Source organism: Ranitomeya variabilis, chromosome 3 (assembly GCF_051348905.1).
Source record: "Ranitomeya variabilis isolate aRanVar5 chromosome 3, aRanVar5.hap1, whole genome shotgun sequence".
NCBI lineage: Eukaryota > Metazoa > Chordata > Amphibia > Anura > Dendrobatidae > Ranitomeya > Ranitomeya variabilis.
This window is the reverse complement of record NC_135234.1, coordinates 570,517,040-570,529,917: the sequence shown is the minus strand read 5'-3', so window position 1 is coordinate 570,529,917 and position 12,878 is coordinate 570,517,040.

The following is a 12,878-nucleotide window of genomic DNA, read 5'->3' as shown; positions in this document are numbered from 1 at the left end:
CACACGATGCTTAGCACCCTCGAGCCAATGACGCCACTCCTCAAATGCCCATTTCATGGCCAACAACTCCCGATTGCCCACATCATAATTTCGCTCGGCAGGCAAAAACTTCCTAGAGAAAAAGGCACAAGGTTTCATAACAGAGCAACCAGGGCCTCTCTGCGACAAAACGGCCCCTGCCCCAATCTCCGAAGCATCCACCTCAACCTGAAAGGGAAGTGAGACGTCAGGCTGGCACAAAACAGGCGCCGAAGTAAACCGGCGTTTCAACTCCTGGAAAGCCTCCACGGCAGCAGGAGCCCAGTTAGCTACATCGGAGCCCTTCTTGGTCATATCCGTCAAAGGTTTCACAATGCTAGAAAAATTAGCGATAAAACGACGGTAGAAGTTAGCGAAGCCCAAGAACTTCTGAAGACTCTTAACTGACGAGGGCTGAGTCCAATCAAGAATAGCTCGGACCTTGACTGGGTCCATCTCCACAGCAGAAGGGGAAAAAATGAACCCCAAAAAGGGAACCTTCTGTACACCAAAGAGACACTTTGAGCTCTTGACAAACAAAGAATTTTCACGCAAAATTTTAAAGACCAACCTGACCTGCTCCACATGCGAATCCCAATCATCAGAAAAAACCAAAATATCATCCAGATAAACAATCAAAAATTTATCCAGATATTTCCGGAAAATGTCATGCATAAAGGACTGAAAAACTGAAGGCGCATTGGAGAGCCCAAAAGGCATCACCAAGTACTCAAAATGACCTTCGGGCGTATTGAATGCGGTTTTCCATTCATCACCTTGCTTAATGCGCACAAGGTTGTACGCACCACGAAGGTCTATCTTGGTGAACCACTTGGCACCCTTAATCCGGGCAAACAAGTCAGACAACAGCGGTAAAGGATACTGAAATTTGACAGTGATATTGTTTAAAAGCCGATAATCAATACAAGGTCTCAAAGATCCGTCCTTTTTTGCCACAAAAAAGAATCCCGCACCAAGAGGGGAAGAAGACGGACGAATATGTCCTTTCTCCAGAGACTCCTTGATATATGAACGCATAGCGGTATGTTCAGGTACCGACAGATTAAACAGTCTTCCCTTAGGAAATTTACTGCCTGGGATCAAATCTATAGCACAGTCACAGTCCCTATGAGGAGGCAGTGCACTGGACTCAGACTCACTGAAGACATCCTGATAATCAGACAAATACTCCGGAACTTCCGAAGGCGTAGAAGAAGCAATAGACACAGGCAGGGAATCCCCATGAATACCACGACAGCCCCAACTTGAGACTGACATAGCTTTCCAGTCCAGGACTGGATTATGGGTCTGTAACCATGGCAGCCCTAAAACAACCAAATCATGCATTTTATGTAAAACCAGGAAACGTATCACCTCGCGGTGTTCAGGAGTCATGCACATGGTAACCTGTGTCCAATACTGCGGTTTATTTGCTGCCAATGGTGTAGCATCAATACCCCTAAGAGGTATGGGATTTTCTAATGGTTCAAGAGTAAAACCACAGCGCTTAGCAAATGAGAGATCCATGAGACTCAGGGCAGCACCTGAATCTACAAACGCCATGACAGGATAAGATGACAGTGAGCAAATCAAAGTTACAGACAGAATAAATTTAGGTTGCAAATTACCAATGGTGACAGGACTAACAACCTTAGCTATACGTTTAGAGCATGCTGAGATAACATGTGTAGAATCACCACAGTAGTAGCACAAGCCATTCCGGCGTCTATGAATTTTCCGCTCATTTCTAGTCAGGATTCTATCACATTGCATTAAATCAGGTGTCTGTTCAGACAACACCATGAGGGAATTTGCGGTTTTGCGCTCCCGCAACCGCCGGTCAATTTGAATAGCCAGTGCCATAGTATCATTCAGACCTGTGGGAATGGGAAAACCCACCATAACATTCTTAATGGCTTCAGAAAGGCCATTTCTAAAATTAGCGGCCAGTGCACACTCGTTCCAATGTGTCAGCACGGACCATTTCCGAAATTTTTGGCAATACACTTCAGCCTCGTCCTGCCCCTGAGACATAGCCAGCAAGGCCTTTTCTGCCTGAATCTCAAGATTGGGTTCCTCATAAAGTAAACCGAGCGCCGGAAAAAACGCATCAAGATCAGCCAATGCCGGATCTCCTGGCGCCAGCGAAAAAGCCCAATCCTGAGGGTCGCCCCGTAAGAACGAAATAACAATTTTTACTTGCTGAGCAGAATCTCCAGATGAACAGGGTCTCAGGGACAAAAACAATTTACAATTATTCACGAAATTCCTAAACTTAAACCTGTCTCCGGAAAACAGTTCAGGAATCGGTATTTTAGGTTCTGACCTAGGATTTCTGATAACATAGTCTTGTATGCCCTGCACACGAGTAGCCAGCTGGTCCACACTTGTAATCAAGGTCTGGACATTCATGTCTGCAGCAAGCATAGCCACTCTGAGGTAAAGGGGAAGAAGAAAAAAAAAAAAAAAACTCAGAATCTTCTTTCTTATAATCCCTCTTCTGCAATGCATTAAACATTTAATATCGGCCTGGCAAACTGTTATGACCCCAATGGCGAGGGTCTCAGAGGAACGTGGAAGTCTGCAGAATACAAAAATCCAGCTCATAGGGCAGTGGTAACTGGGTTGACCATATATCTACTCCTAACGCCAACACTAGAAGTAGCCGGGGATCATTCCTACGTTGATTCTAGATGACACGCGCCAGCCGGAGAATCTAGCTACCCCTAGTAGAGGAAAATAAAGACCTTTCTTGCCTCCAGAGAAGGGGACCCCAAAGCTGGATAGAAGCCCCCCACAAATAATGACGGTGAGGTAAGAGGAAATGACAAACACAGAAATGAACCAGGTTTAGCACAGAGAGGCCCGCTTACTGATAGCAGAATAAAGAAAGGTAACTTATATGGTCAACAAAAACCCTATCAAAATCCACACTGGAAATTCAAGAACCCCCGAACCGTCTAACGGTCCGGGGGGAGAACACCAGCCCCCTAGAGCTTCCAGCAAAGGTCAGGATATAGATTTGGAACAAGCTGGACAAAAATACAAAACCAAAACAAATAGCAAAAAACAAAAGGCAGACTTAGCTGATAAAACTGGAACCAGGATCAGTAGACAAGAGCACAGCAGACTAGCTCTGATAACTACGTTGCCAGGCATTGAACTGAAGGTCCAGGGAGCTTATATAGCAACACCCCTAACTAACGACCCAGGTGCGGATAAAAGGAATAACAGAAAAACCAGAGTCAAAAAACTAGTAACCACTAGAGGGAGCAAAAAGCAAATTCACAACACAGATGTCTCCTTCCTATACATATCTGTATAAATGTATCCATTCTCTTGTACCTTTAATGTTATGTCTAAGAAGGAGATTTCACTGTCATGATATGCATAGGTGAGTCTGATGTTGGAGCCATTGTCGTTCAATCCCGCCATAAACTTTTGTAGCTCCAGGACAGGACCATGCCATATAAACAAAACATCATCGATATATCTATACCACCCAAGAATTTGGGGGGCAGACTGTGCGCCACCATGGAAAACCTCACGTTCCCAATAGCCTAGAAATAAATTGGCATAAGATGGCGCAAAGGCCGCCCCCATGGCAGTGCCCTGTCTCTGGAGAAAAAAACGGTCCTTAAAAACAAAAAAATTATGTGTTAGGATGAACTCCAACAGCTCCAACACCAGCTCACGTAAGTCAGGATCCAGATTACTGGACTCAAGAAAAAATCTGGTAGCCCTCATCCCATCCACATGGCGGATGCTGGTATATAATGACTCAACATCCGCCGTAACTAAGATCATGTCCTTCTCCACGACAAGGCCATCAACCCGTCTCAGGACGTCCGTGGTGTCCCTGACATAGGAGGGCAGGGTCTCAACCTGTGGTTTTAAGTAGTGTTCAATGAATTTATATGTTGCGTGACACAGCCCTCCCATGCCAGAGACAATTGGACGCCCTGGAGGAGAGATCAGGTCTTTGTGGACCTTGGGGAGCAGATAGAAAGTAGGTATCACCGGGTGTTGAACTAATAAACCACCCAAGGTTTTTTTGTTGATGATACCCCTTTCATGAGCCATCTCCAAAATGTTCTGTAATTGGATCTGGAATTTAGTAAGGGGGTTCTGTTGTAATGGGGTATACGTATCCCTATTCCTTAGCTGCCGAAAGGCTTCTTTTTCGTACCTCTCCACAGGCCAGATGACCACATTTCCCCCCTTATCCGCCGGTTTTATAACAACATCATCCCACATTTTGATTTCCTGTAGAGCTTCCCTCTGTACAATTGTAAGATTGTCCCTTTTTTTAAAATTGGTTATTTTGTTGAAATCCTCCATTACCAATTTCGTGAAGATTTCCACCTGTGGGCAAAGGGAGAAGGGGGGAAAAGTGGTACATCTGGCTGATATAGGAGGTGGAGAGGCACTTACCCCTTCACCAGAAGACTCTCGCTCCAGTTCTTCCAAGTTTTTAAGGGTCTCTCCTTCAATAGGATCAATTACTTCAGCACTTCCTGAGGAGTCTTTTTAGAAAGATCTTCCGGGCATACAGGTGTAAGTCCTTTAATGCTACAAAAAAATCAAAATTATTGCAAGGAGAGAAAGACAGACCCAATTCCAACACTTGTTTTTGTGGTTCAGAGAGAACATGAGTGGACAGATTAATTACCTCTAGTATATTAGTTTTTGATTTTTTATCCATAAGAGGAGAGGTATTCATTTTCCGCTTATTTCTGAGGCGTCCATCTCTCCAGTCATTATTTCTCTCTGAATCCCTTTTTGTCCATCCTGATCTTACATTGTCCACTCTCTGTGTTCTTTCCTCAGCCGAGGAGACAGAAGAAATAGACGTAGATCGACCTCTTGAGAAGTTTTTGTTATACAGCCGTCTATTGTGCCATTTATAAATTCTCCCTTGCTGTCGATCAGCCAAATCACGCTGATATTTTTTGGTCTTATTTTGTACTACTTCAGTCTCCCATTTTTTTAAGGCTACATCAATTTCCTCTTTAAATTTTATTGCTGTTTCACCAGCAAGACATTTATTCATCTCCTCTTGTGTGATGTTTAATTCTACATCCAATTCCTTAAGTTGTTTCTCGTTATGCTTGGATAATAATTCCATGAATCTTTTTGAACACAGAGAGGCAGCCTCCTCCCATTGCTCAACAAATTCAGTGTCACAAAGGAAGGGAAGACTTGGACACGTAATCCCCTAGGGAGCAAACCGCACCCAATGTATCGCTCCAGAAAGGCCCTATTCCACCACAGACGGGTACGTTTATTGAGCAGATCCTTATATTTATTCATAAGGCCACTGGTATCTCTGGATTTAAAATCAACTGTGCTACCACCACTCTCACTAAAAACTTGGTCGAGCTAATTTAGCCACGCTTTTTCGCGTTCACGGAAATCCATTTCTTCCAAACTGGTTACTGTGAAAACACAGGCAACAGTATAATAGAAAAAACCCAAAATGAAAGATAAAAATCCTATGTTCTTCCACATACTCACAACCACAGTGGGGGAGCCTACCATTAAGACATAATCAGAGAAACAAGGACACTCCTACAACCAATATTAATAAAGCAGAAAAAAATGGAGTTCATGTCCAAAAGTAATTGCATAATATTTTATTAAGTTACAAAAATACCAACAAACATATAACAATAAACGTTACTAAAAATTGAAGATAGTTTAAGGTTGAGGATTGTAGCACAGACCAAAAAACAGTGCAGCACTCAGGCTGATGCCATATACAAAAAAGTCAGATGCATAGTGCGGAGTCTAACACAGGCATTGAACCGGGGGACATATGGAACTGTATAGGGAAGTATGGTGAGCCCTGTACACTGGCTCATATACTCACAACATCATACAATCATTCCCCTCCCCGAATTCTTACCCAGAAACTGGCACCAGGACCGGACCACACCGTTGCCCCAACGCGCGTTTTGCGTCGGCTTCGTCAGGGGGTGGTGCTGCTAACTATCCGGCGCTACTATTTATAAGACCCTCAATCCATATTATTAGATCCACCTGTAGCGGCGCATGTTCAGGTGTCGCCCAGCCAGGATCTGCATTGCGAGCGGCATCCAAGATGGTGCTGCGGTTCAACAGCTCAGCCATGATGACGTCACTGCACCGCAAGCGTCATCACTCGGCGCCACCCACAATGCCCCGGGACTCGGACCATCATGGGCATGCGCACAATGGATCAGGCTAATACCACGCATGATGAAAACAGACAGGGCTGTCGACTACCCATATTCAAAAAGGGGGAGGAACCGCAAGAAGGAAAAGAGGATGTAAGTGAAAATAAGGGACATCAATTGTGCATAATGTCGTAGAATAGGAACATCCCGTTATTAACCCCAATAAATATAAAAATAAGGGGAAATAAAGAAAAAAGCATATACAAAATAATGTGCACATTAACAATAGTGAACAATATGATGACATATAAGAAAATAGTGACTGTAAAAGCAACAGTGTGTTGCCGAGAGAGTGACAGTTAATACAATAAAAAAGTTTTTTTTATATATAGACGTGATGAATAGAGTGATAATAACATCCATCTTCGTTTGTTCCACAGTTATTATGGACCATGGAATGCCCGAATGGACGACATTTGGAGAAGAGGCCCGTCAGTTCTCTGCATGCTCAATAGACCATCCATGCCTTTTACAATGGAGGGACCACATCAAGAGCGCCATAACAAAATGTGAGGTAACTATATACAAATAATACAAGGAAAAGAAAAAAACGCATTTTAAAAAACATGTATAAAAGACAGACAGCAACACATTAAGTTAAAAAACAAACATAAGAAAATCCGGAGCTGATTCTATAAAAAGGAACTAAAGCTCAAACTTTCACTGAGGCCTGCAGGGGCTATAGTATTTAATACCGCAATCCAGCGGCACTCTCTTTGAGCCAGCTTCTGTTTTGCATCACCTCCTCTTATGCCTACTCGGATCTTATCAATACCCCATGCCTTTAAATCTTTGGGATTACACTTGTGATATTTCCGAAAATGTTTCGGGATCGGTTTCAAACTGTCTACATCTTCAACATCTCGTGCTGCTTTTATATCTCTCACGTGTTCACGTATGCGAACACGCAGCTCTCTTGACGTTAGTCCAATGTAGACAAGCTTACAAGTGCACACCGCATAATATACGACATGTGTTGTACTACATGTAATATATTCATTTATTCGAAATTGCCGCCTGCCATCTGATGAAGAAAAAGTGAAAGATCTAGTAAGATTCTTGCAAGCAAGGCAATCTCCGCATGGGAAGAAACCATTCTTTTGTCTACCTGCCTGGAAAGGGTCCGGTGTTTTGGCCACATAGTGACTGTGCACCAGTATGTCTCTAAAATTATTGCTCCTCTGAGCAGTCATTAGGGGTTGGTCAGACAAAAACCTACCAAGTAAGGGATCAGTTGTTAAAACGGGCCAGTGTTTTCTCAGGATGCTCCGCATTTCATTCCACTTATGATTAAATGTGGATATAAATCTTGGTTGCTCATCCCAAGTTTTTTTCTGTGTCTTCCTTCTCTCAACTAGAAGATCACTCCTCCTTGTTTTTTTAGCCCTTAGATACCCTTTCTATATTACTCGGCCACTATAGCCACGCTGTTTGAAATGTTCCCCAAGGTCCACAGCCTGCCTCTCAAAGAGTGTATCAGAGGCACAGATCCTTCGTGCCTGCAGGAACTGTCCAATGGGGATGGCTCTTATCGTGGAGGGTGGATGGGATGAGGTTGAATGCAAAAATGCATTAACAGATGTCTCCTTCCTATACATATCTGTATAAATGTATCCATTCTCTTGTACCTTTAATGTTATGTCTAAGAAGGAAATTTCACTGTCATGATATGCATAGGTGAGTCTGATGTTGGAGCCATTGTCGTTCAATCCCGCCATAAACTTTTGTAGCTCCAGGACAGGACCATGCCATATAAACAAAACATCATCGATATATCTATACCACCCAAGAATTTGGGGGGCAGACTGTGCGCCACCATGGAAAACCTCACGTTCCCAATAGCCTAGAAATAAATTGGCATAAGATGGCGCACAGGCCGCCCCCATGGCAGTGCCCTGTCTCTGGAGAAAAAAATGGTCCTTAAAAACAAAAACATTATGTGTTAGGATGAACTCCAACAGCTCCAACACCAGCTCACGTAAGTCAGGATCCAGATTACTGGACTCAAGAAAAAATCTGGTAGCCCTCATCCCATCCACATGGCGGATGCTGGTATATAATGACTCAACATCCGCCGTAACTAAGATCATGTCCTTCTCCACGACAAGGCCATCAACCCATCTCAGGACGTCCGTGGTGTCCCTGACATAGGAGGGCAGGGTCTCAACCTGTGGTTTTAAGTAGTGTTCAATGAATTTAAATGTTGCGTGACACAGCCCTCCCATGCCAGAGACAATTGGACGCCCTGGAGGAGAGATCAGGTCTTTGTGGACCTTGGGGAGCAGATAGAAAGTAGGTATCACCGGGTGTTGAACTAATAAACCACCCAAGGTTTTTTTGTTGATGATAACCCTTTCATAAGCCATCTCCAAAATGTTCTGTTATTGGATCTGGAATTTAGTAAGGGGGTTCTGTTGTAATGGGGTATACGTATCCCTATTCCTTAGCTGCCGAAAGGCTTCTTTTTCATACCTCTCCACAGGCCAGATGACTACATTTCCCCCCTTATCCGCCGGTTTTATAACAACATCATCCCACATTTTGATTTCCTGTAGAGCTTCCCTCTGTACAATTGTAAGATTGTCCCTTTTTTTAAAATTGGTTATTTTGTTGAAATCCTCCATTACCAATTTCGTGAAGATTTCCACCTGTGGGCAAAGGGAGAAGGGGGGAAAAGTGGTACATCTGGCTGATATAGGAGGTGGACAGGCACTTACCCCTTCACCAGAAGAGTCTCGCTCCAGTTCTTCCAAGTTTTTAAGGGTCTCTAGTTCAATAGGATCAATTACTTCAGCACTTCCTGAGGAGCGCAGATGAAGTCTTTTTAGAATGATCTTCCGGGCAAACAGGTGTAAGTTGTTGTGAATTCCGTTCTCGGGCTCCCTCCTGTGGTCAGGAGCGGTACTGTGTGAGTTTGTTCTGGGGCTCCCTCTGGTGGCCTTTAGCGATATGGCTGGGCTCAGCTGCTTCCTTTCCTGCTATGCTGGGCCTATTTAATTCACCTGGCCCTTCATTTGTTGCCTGCTGTTGGTGTATTCAGTCCTGTTTCTGAGAGCTCCTGAATATTCCTTGTGACCAGTCTCCTGCTGGAGAAGTTAAGTTTGTTTGTTCATTTTGCTCATTATTTCCTTGAAAACGTTTCTCTGTATATGATGAGTTCAGTCCAGCTTGCTTATATGTGATTTTTCGCTTGCTGGTTAGTTCTGGGGTGCAGAGTGCGCCCCTCACATCGTGAGTCGGTGTGGGGGTTCTTGTATTCTCTGCGTGGTTTATTTTTGATAGTTTTTGTACTGACCGCACAGACTCCTATCTATTTTCAGTCTATCTAGTGTTAGCGGGCCTCATTTGCTAAACCTATTTCATTTCTACGTTTGTCTTTTCCCCTTAACTCACCGTTATTATTTGTGGGGGGCTGACTAAAACTTTGGGGTTATTTCTCTGAGGCTAGTGAGGTCTTTGCTTTCTCTCTAGGGGTAGTCAGTTTCTCAGGCTGTGAACGAGGCGTCTAGGATTTTAGGAACGCTCCACGGCTGCCTTTAGTGTGTGTGGATAGGATCAGGATTGCGGTCAGTATAGCTTCCACCTCCCCAGAACTTGTCCTATATTCTGGTCATATGTGTCAGGTCAGTTTTGAGATCCTACCACCGGATTATAACAGTACAGCAGGCCACAAAGTGTTAATGCAGCAGAAGAGGGAGAAGAGAAATCCTAAAGTTCATTTTTTTTTTTCTGCACTGTGTTTAGCCTCTCCCCTCCCCTTAATCTTTGGGTGGTTCTGAATTCAGTTGCAGATATGGACATTCAGAGTCTGTCTTCTAGTGTGGATCATCTCACTGCAAGGGTGCAGGGCATTCAGGATTATGTAGTCCGCAGTCCTATGTCAGAGCCTAAAATACCAATTCCTGAACTGTTCTCCGGAGATAGATCTAGGTTTTTGAATTTTAAGAATAATTGTAAGTTATTCCTTTCTCTGAGACCTCGCTCCTCTGGTGACTCTGTTCAGCAAGTTTAAATTATTGTTTCTTTGTTGCGTGGTGACCCTCAAGATTGGGCATTCTCTCTGGCGCCAGGAGATCCCGCATTGCTAAATGTGGATGCATTTTTTCTGGCGCTTGGAGTGCTTTATGAGGAACCAAATCTGGTAGACCAAGCAAAGAAAGTTTTGCTGGCTCTCTCTCAGGGTCAAGATGAAGCAGAGGTTTACTGTCAGAAGTTTAGGAAGTGGTCTGTGCTCACTCAATGGAATGAGTGCGCCCTGGCGGCGATTTTCAGAAAGGGTCTTTCTGAAGCCCTTAAAGATGTTATGGTGGGGTTCCCCACGCCTGCGGGTCTGAATGAGTCAATGTCTTTGGCCATTCAGATTGATCGGCGTTTGCGGGAATGCAAACCTGTGTACCATCTGGCGGTATTTTCTGAGCAGAAACCTGAGTCTATGCAATGCGACAGGACTCTGACCAGAGTTGAACGGCAAAATCACAGACGTCAGAATGGGTTGTGCTTTTACTGTGGTGATTCTGCCCATGTTATCTCAGAGTGTTCTAAGCGCACAAAAAGGTTCGCCAAGTCTGTCACCATTGGTACTGTACAACCTAAATTCATTTTGTCTGTTACTTTGATTTGCTCTCTGTCATCCTACTCAGTTATGGCTTTTGTGGATTCAGGTGCCGCCCTGAATTTGATGGATTTGTCATTTGCCAGGCGCTGTGGTTTTATCTTGGAGCCTTTACAGTTCCCTATTCCACTAAAGGGAATTGATGCTACGCCATTGGCCAAGAATAAACCTCAGTATTGGACTCAAGTGACCATGTGCATGACTCCTGCACATCAGGAGGTGATACGCTTTCTTGTGCTACATAATTTGCATGATGTTGTCGTGTTGGGTCTGCCATGGCTGCAGGCTCATAATCCAGTCCTGGATTGGAAAGAAATGTCTGTGTCAAGTTGGGGTTGCCAGGGAATTCATGGCGATGCCCCTTTGGTGTCAATTGCTTCTTCTACTCCTTCTGAAGTCCCTGAATTTTTGTCGGACTACCAGGATGTATTTGATGAGCCCAAATCCAGTGCCCTACCTCCTCATAGGGATTGTGATTGTGCTATAAATCTAATTCCTGGTAGTAAGTTCCCTAAGGGACGACTTTTTAATTTATCTGTACCAGAACATGCCGCTATGCGGAGTTATATAAAGGAGTCCTTGGAGAAGGGGCATATTCGCCCGTCCTCGTCCCCTTTGGGTGCGGGGTTCTTTTTTGTGGCCAAGAAGGATGGTTCTCTGAGACCCTGTATAGATTATCGCCTTCTAAGTAACATCACGGTCAAATTTCAGTACCCCTTGCCACTGCTGTCCGATCTGTTTGCCCGGATTAGGGGGGCCAGTTGGTTCACCAAGATAGATCTTCGAGGAGCGTATAATCTTGTGCGCATAAAGCAGGGCGATGAATGGAAAACAGCATTTAATTCGCCCGAAGGCCATTTTGAGTACTTGGTGATGCCTTTTGGGCTTTCTAATGCCCCCTCTGTGTTTCAGTCCTTCATGCACGACATCTTCCGAGAGTATCTGGATAGATTTATGATTGTGTACCTGGATGATATTTTGGTCTTTTCTGATGATTGGGAGTCTCATGTGAAGCAGGTCAGGATGGTATTTCAGGTCCTGCGTGCCAATGCCTTGTTTGTGAAGGGCTCTAAATGTCTCTTCGGAGTCCAGAAAATTTCTTTTTTGGGCTTTATTTTTTCTCCTTCTACTATTGAGATGGATCCAGTCAAGGTCCAGGCTATTCATGACTGGACTCAACCTACATCTGTGAAGAGTCTTCAGAAGTTCTTGGGTTTTGCTAATTTTTACCGTCGCTTCATCAATAATTTTTCTGGCGTGGTTAAGCCTTTGACGGATTTGACCAAGAAGGGTTCTGTTGTGACGAATTGGACTCCTGCGGCCATGGAGGCCTTTCAGGAGCTGAAACGTCGGTTTTCTTCGGCTCCTGTCTTGCGCCAGCCCAATGTCTCTCTCCCCTTTCAGGTCGAGGTTGATGCTTCTGAGATTGGAGCAGGGGCTGTCTTGTCGCAGAGAAGCTCTGATGGCTCTGTGATGAGACCATGTGCTTTCTTTTCAAGAAAGTTTTCGCCTGCCGAGCGGAATTATGATGTCGGTAATCGTGAGTTGTTGGCAATGAAGTGGGCATTTGAGGAGTGGCGACATTGGCTTGAGGGAGCCAAGCATCGTGTGGTGGTCTTGACTGATCACAAGAATTTGACTTATCTCAAGTCTGCCAAATGGTTGAATCCGAGACAGGCTCGATGGTCGCTGTTTTTCTCTCGTTTCGATTTTGTGGTTTCATATCTTCCGGGTTCGAAAAACGTGAAGGCTGATGCCCTTTCTAGGAGTTTTGTACCTGACTCCCCGGAAGTTTCTGAACCGACTGGTGTCCTCAAAGAGGGGGTGATTTTGTCTGACTTCTCTCCTGATCTGCGACGGGTGTTGCAGGAGTTTCAGGCCAATAGACCTGATCGTTGTCTTCCGGAGAGACTGTTTGTCCCGGACAGATGGACCAGTAGAGTTATTTCCGAGGTTCATTCTTCAGTGTTGGCGGGACATCCTGGGATTTTTGGTACCAGGGATTTGGTGGCGAGGTCCTTTTGGTGGCC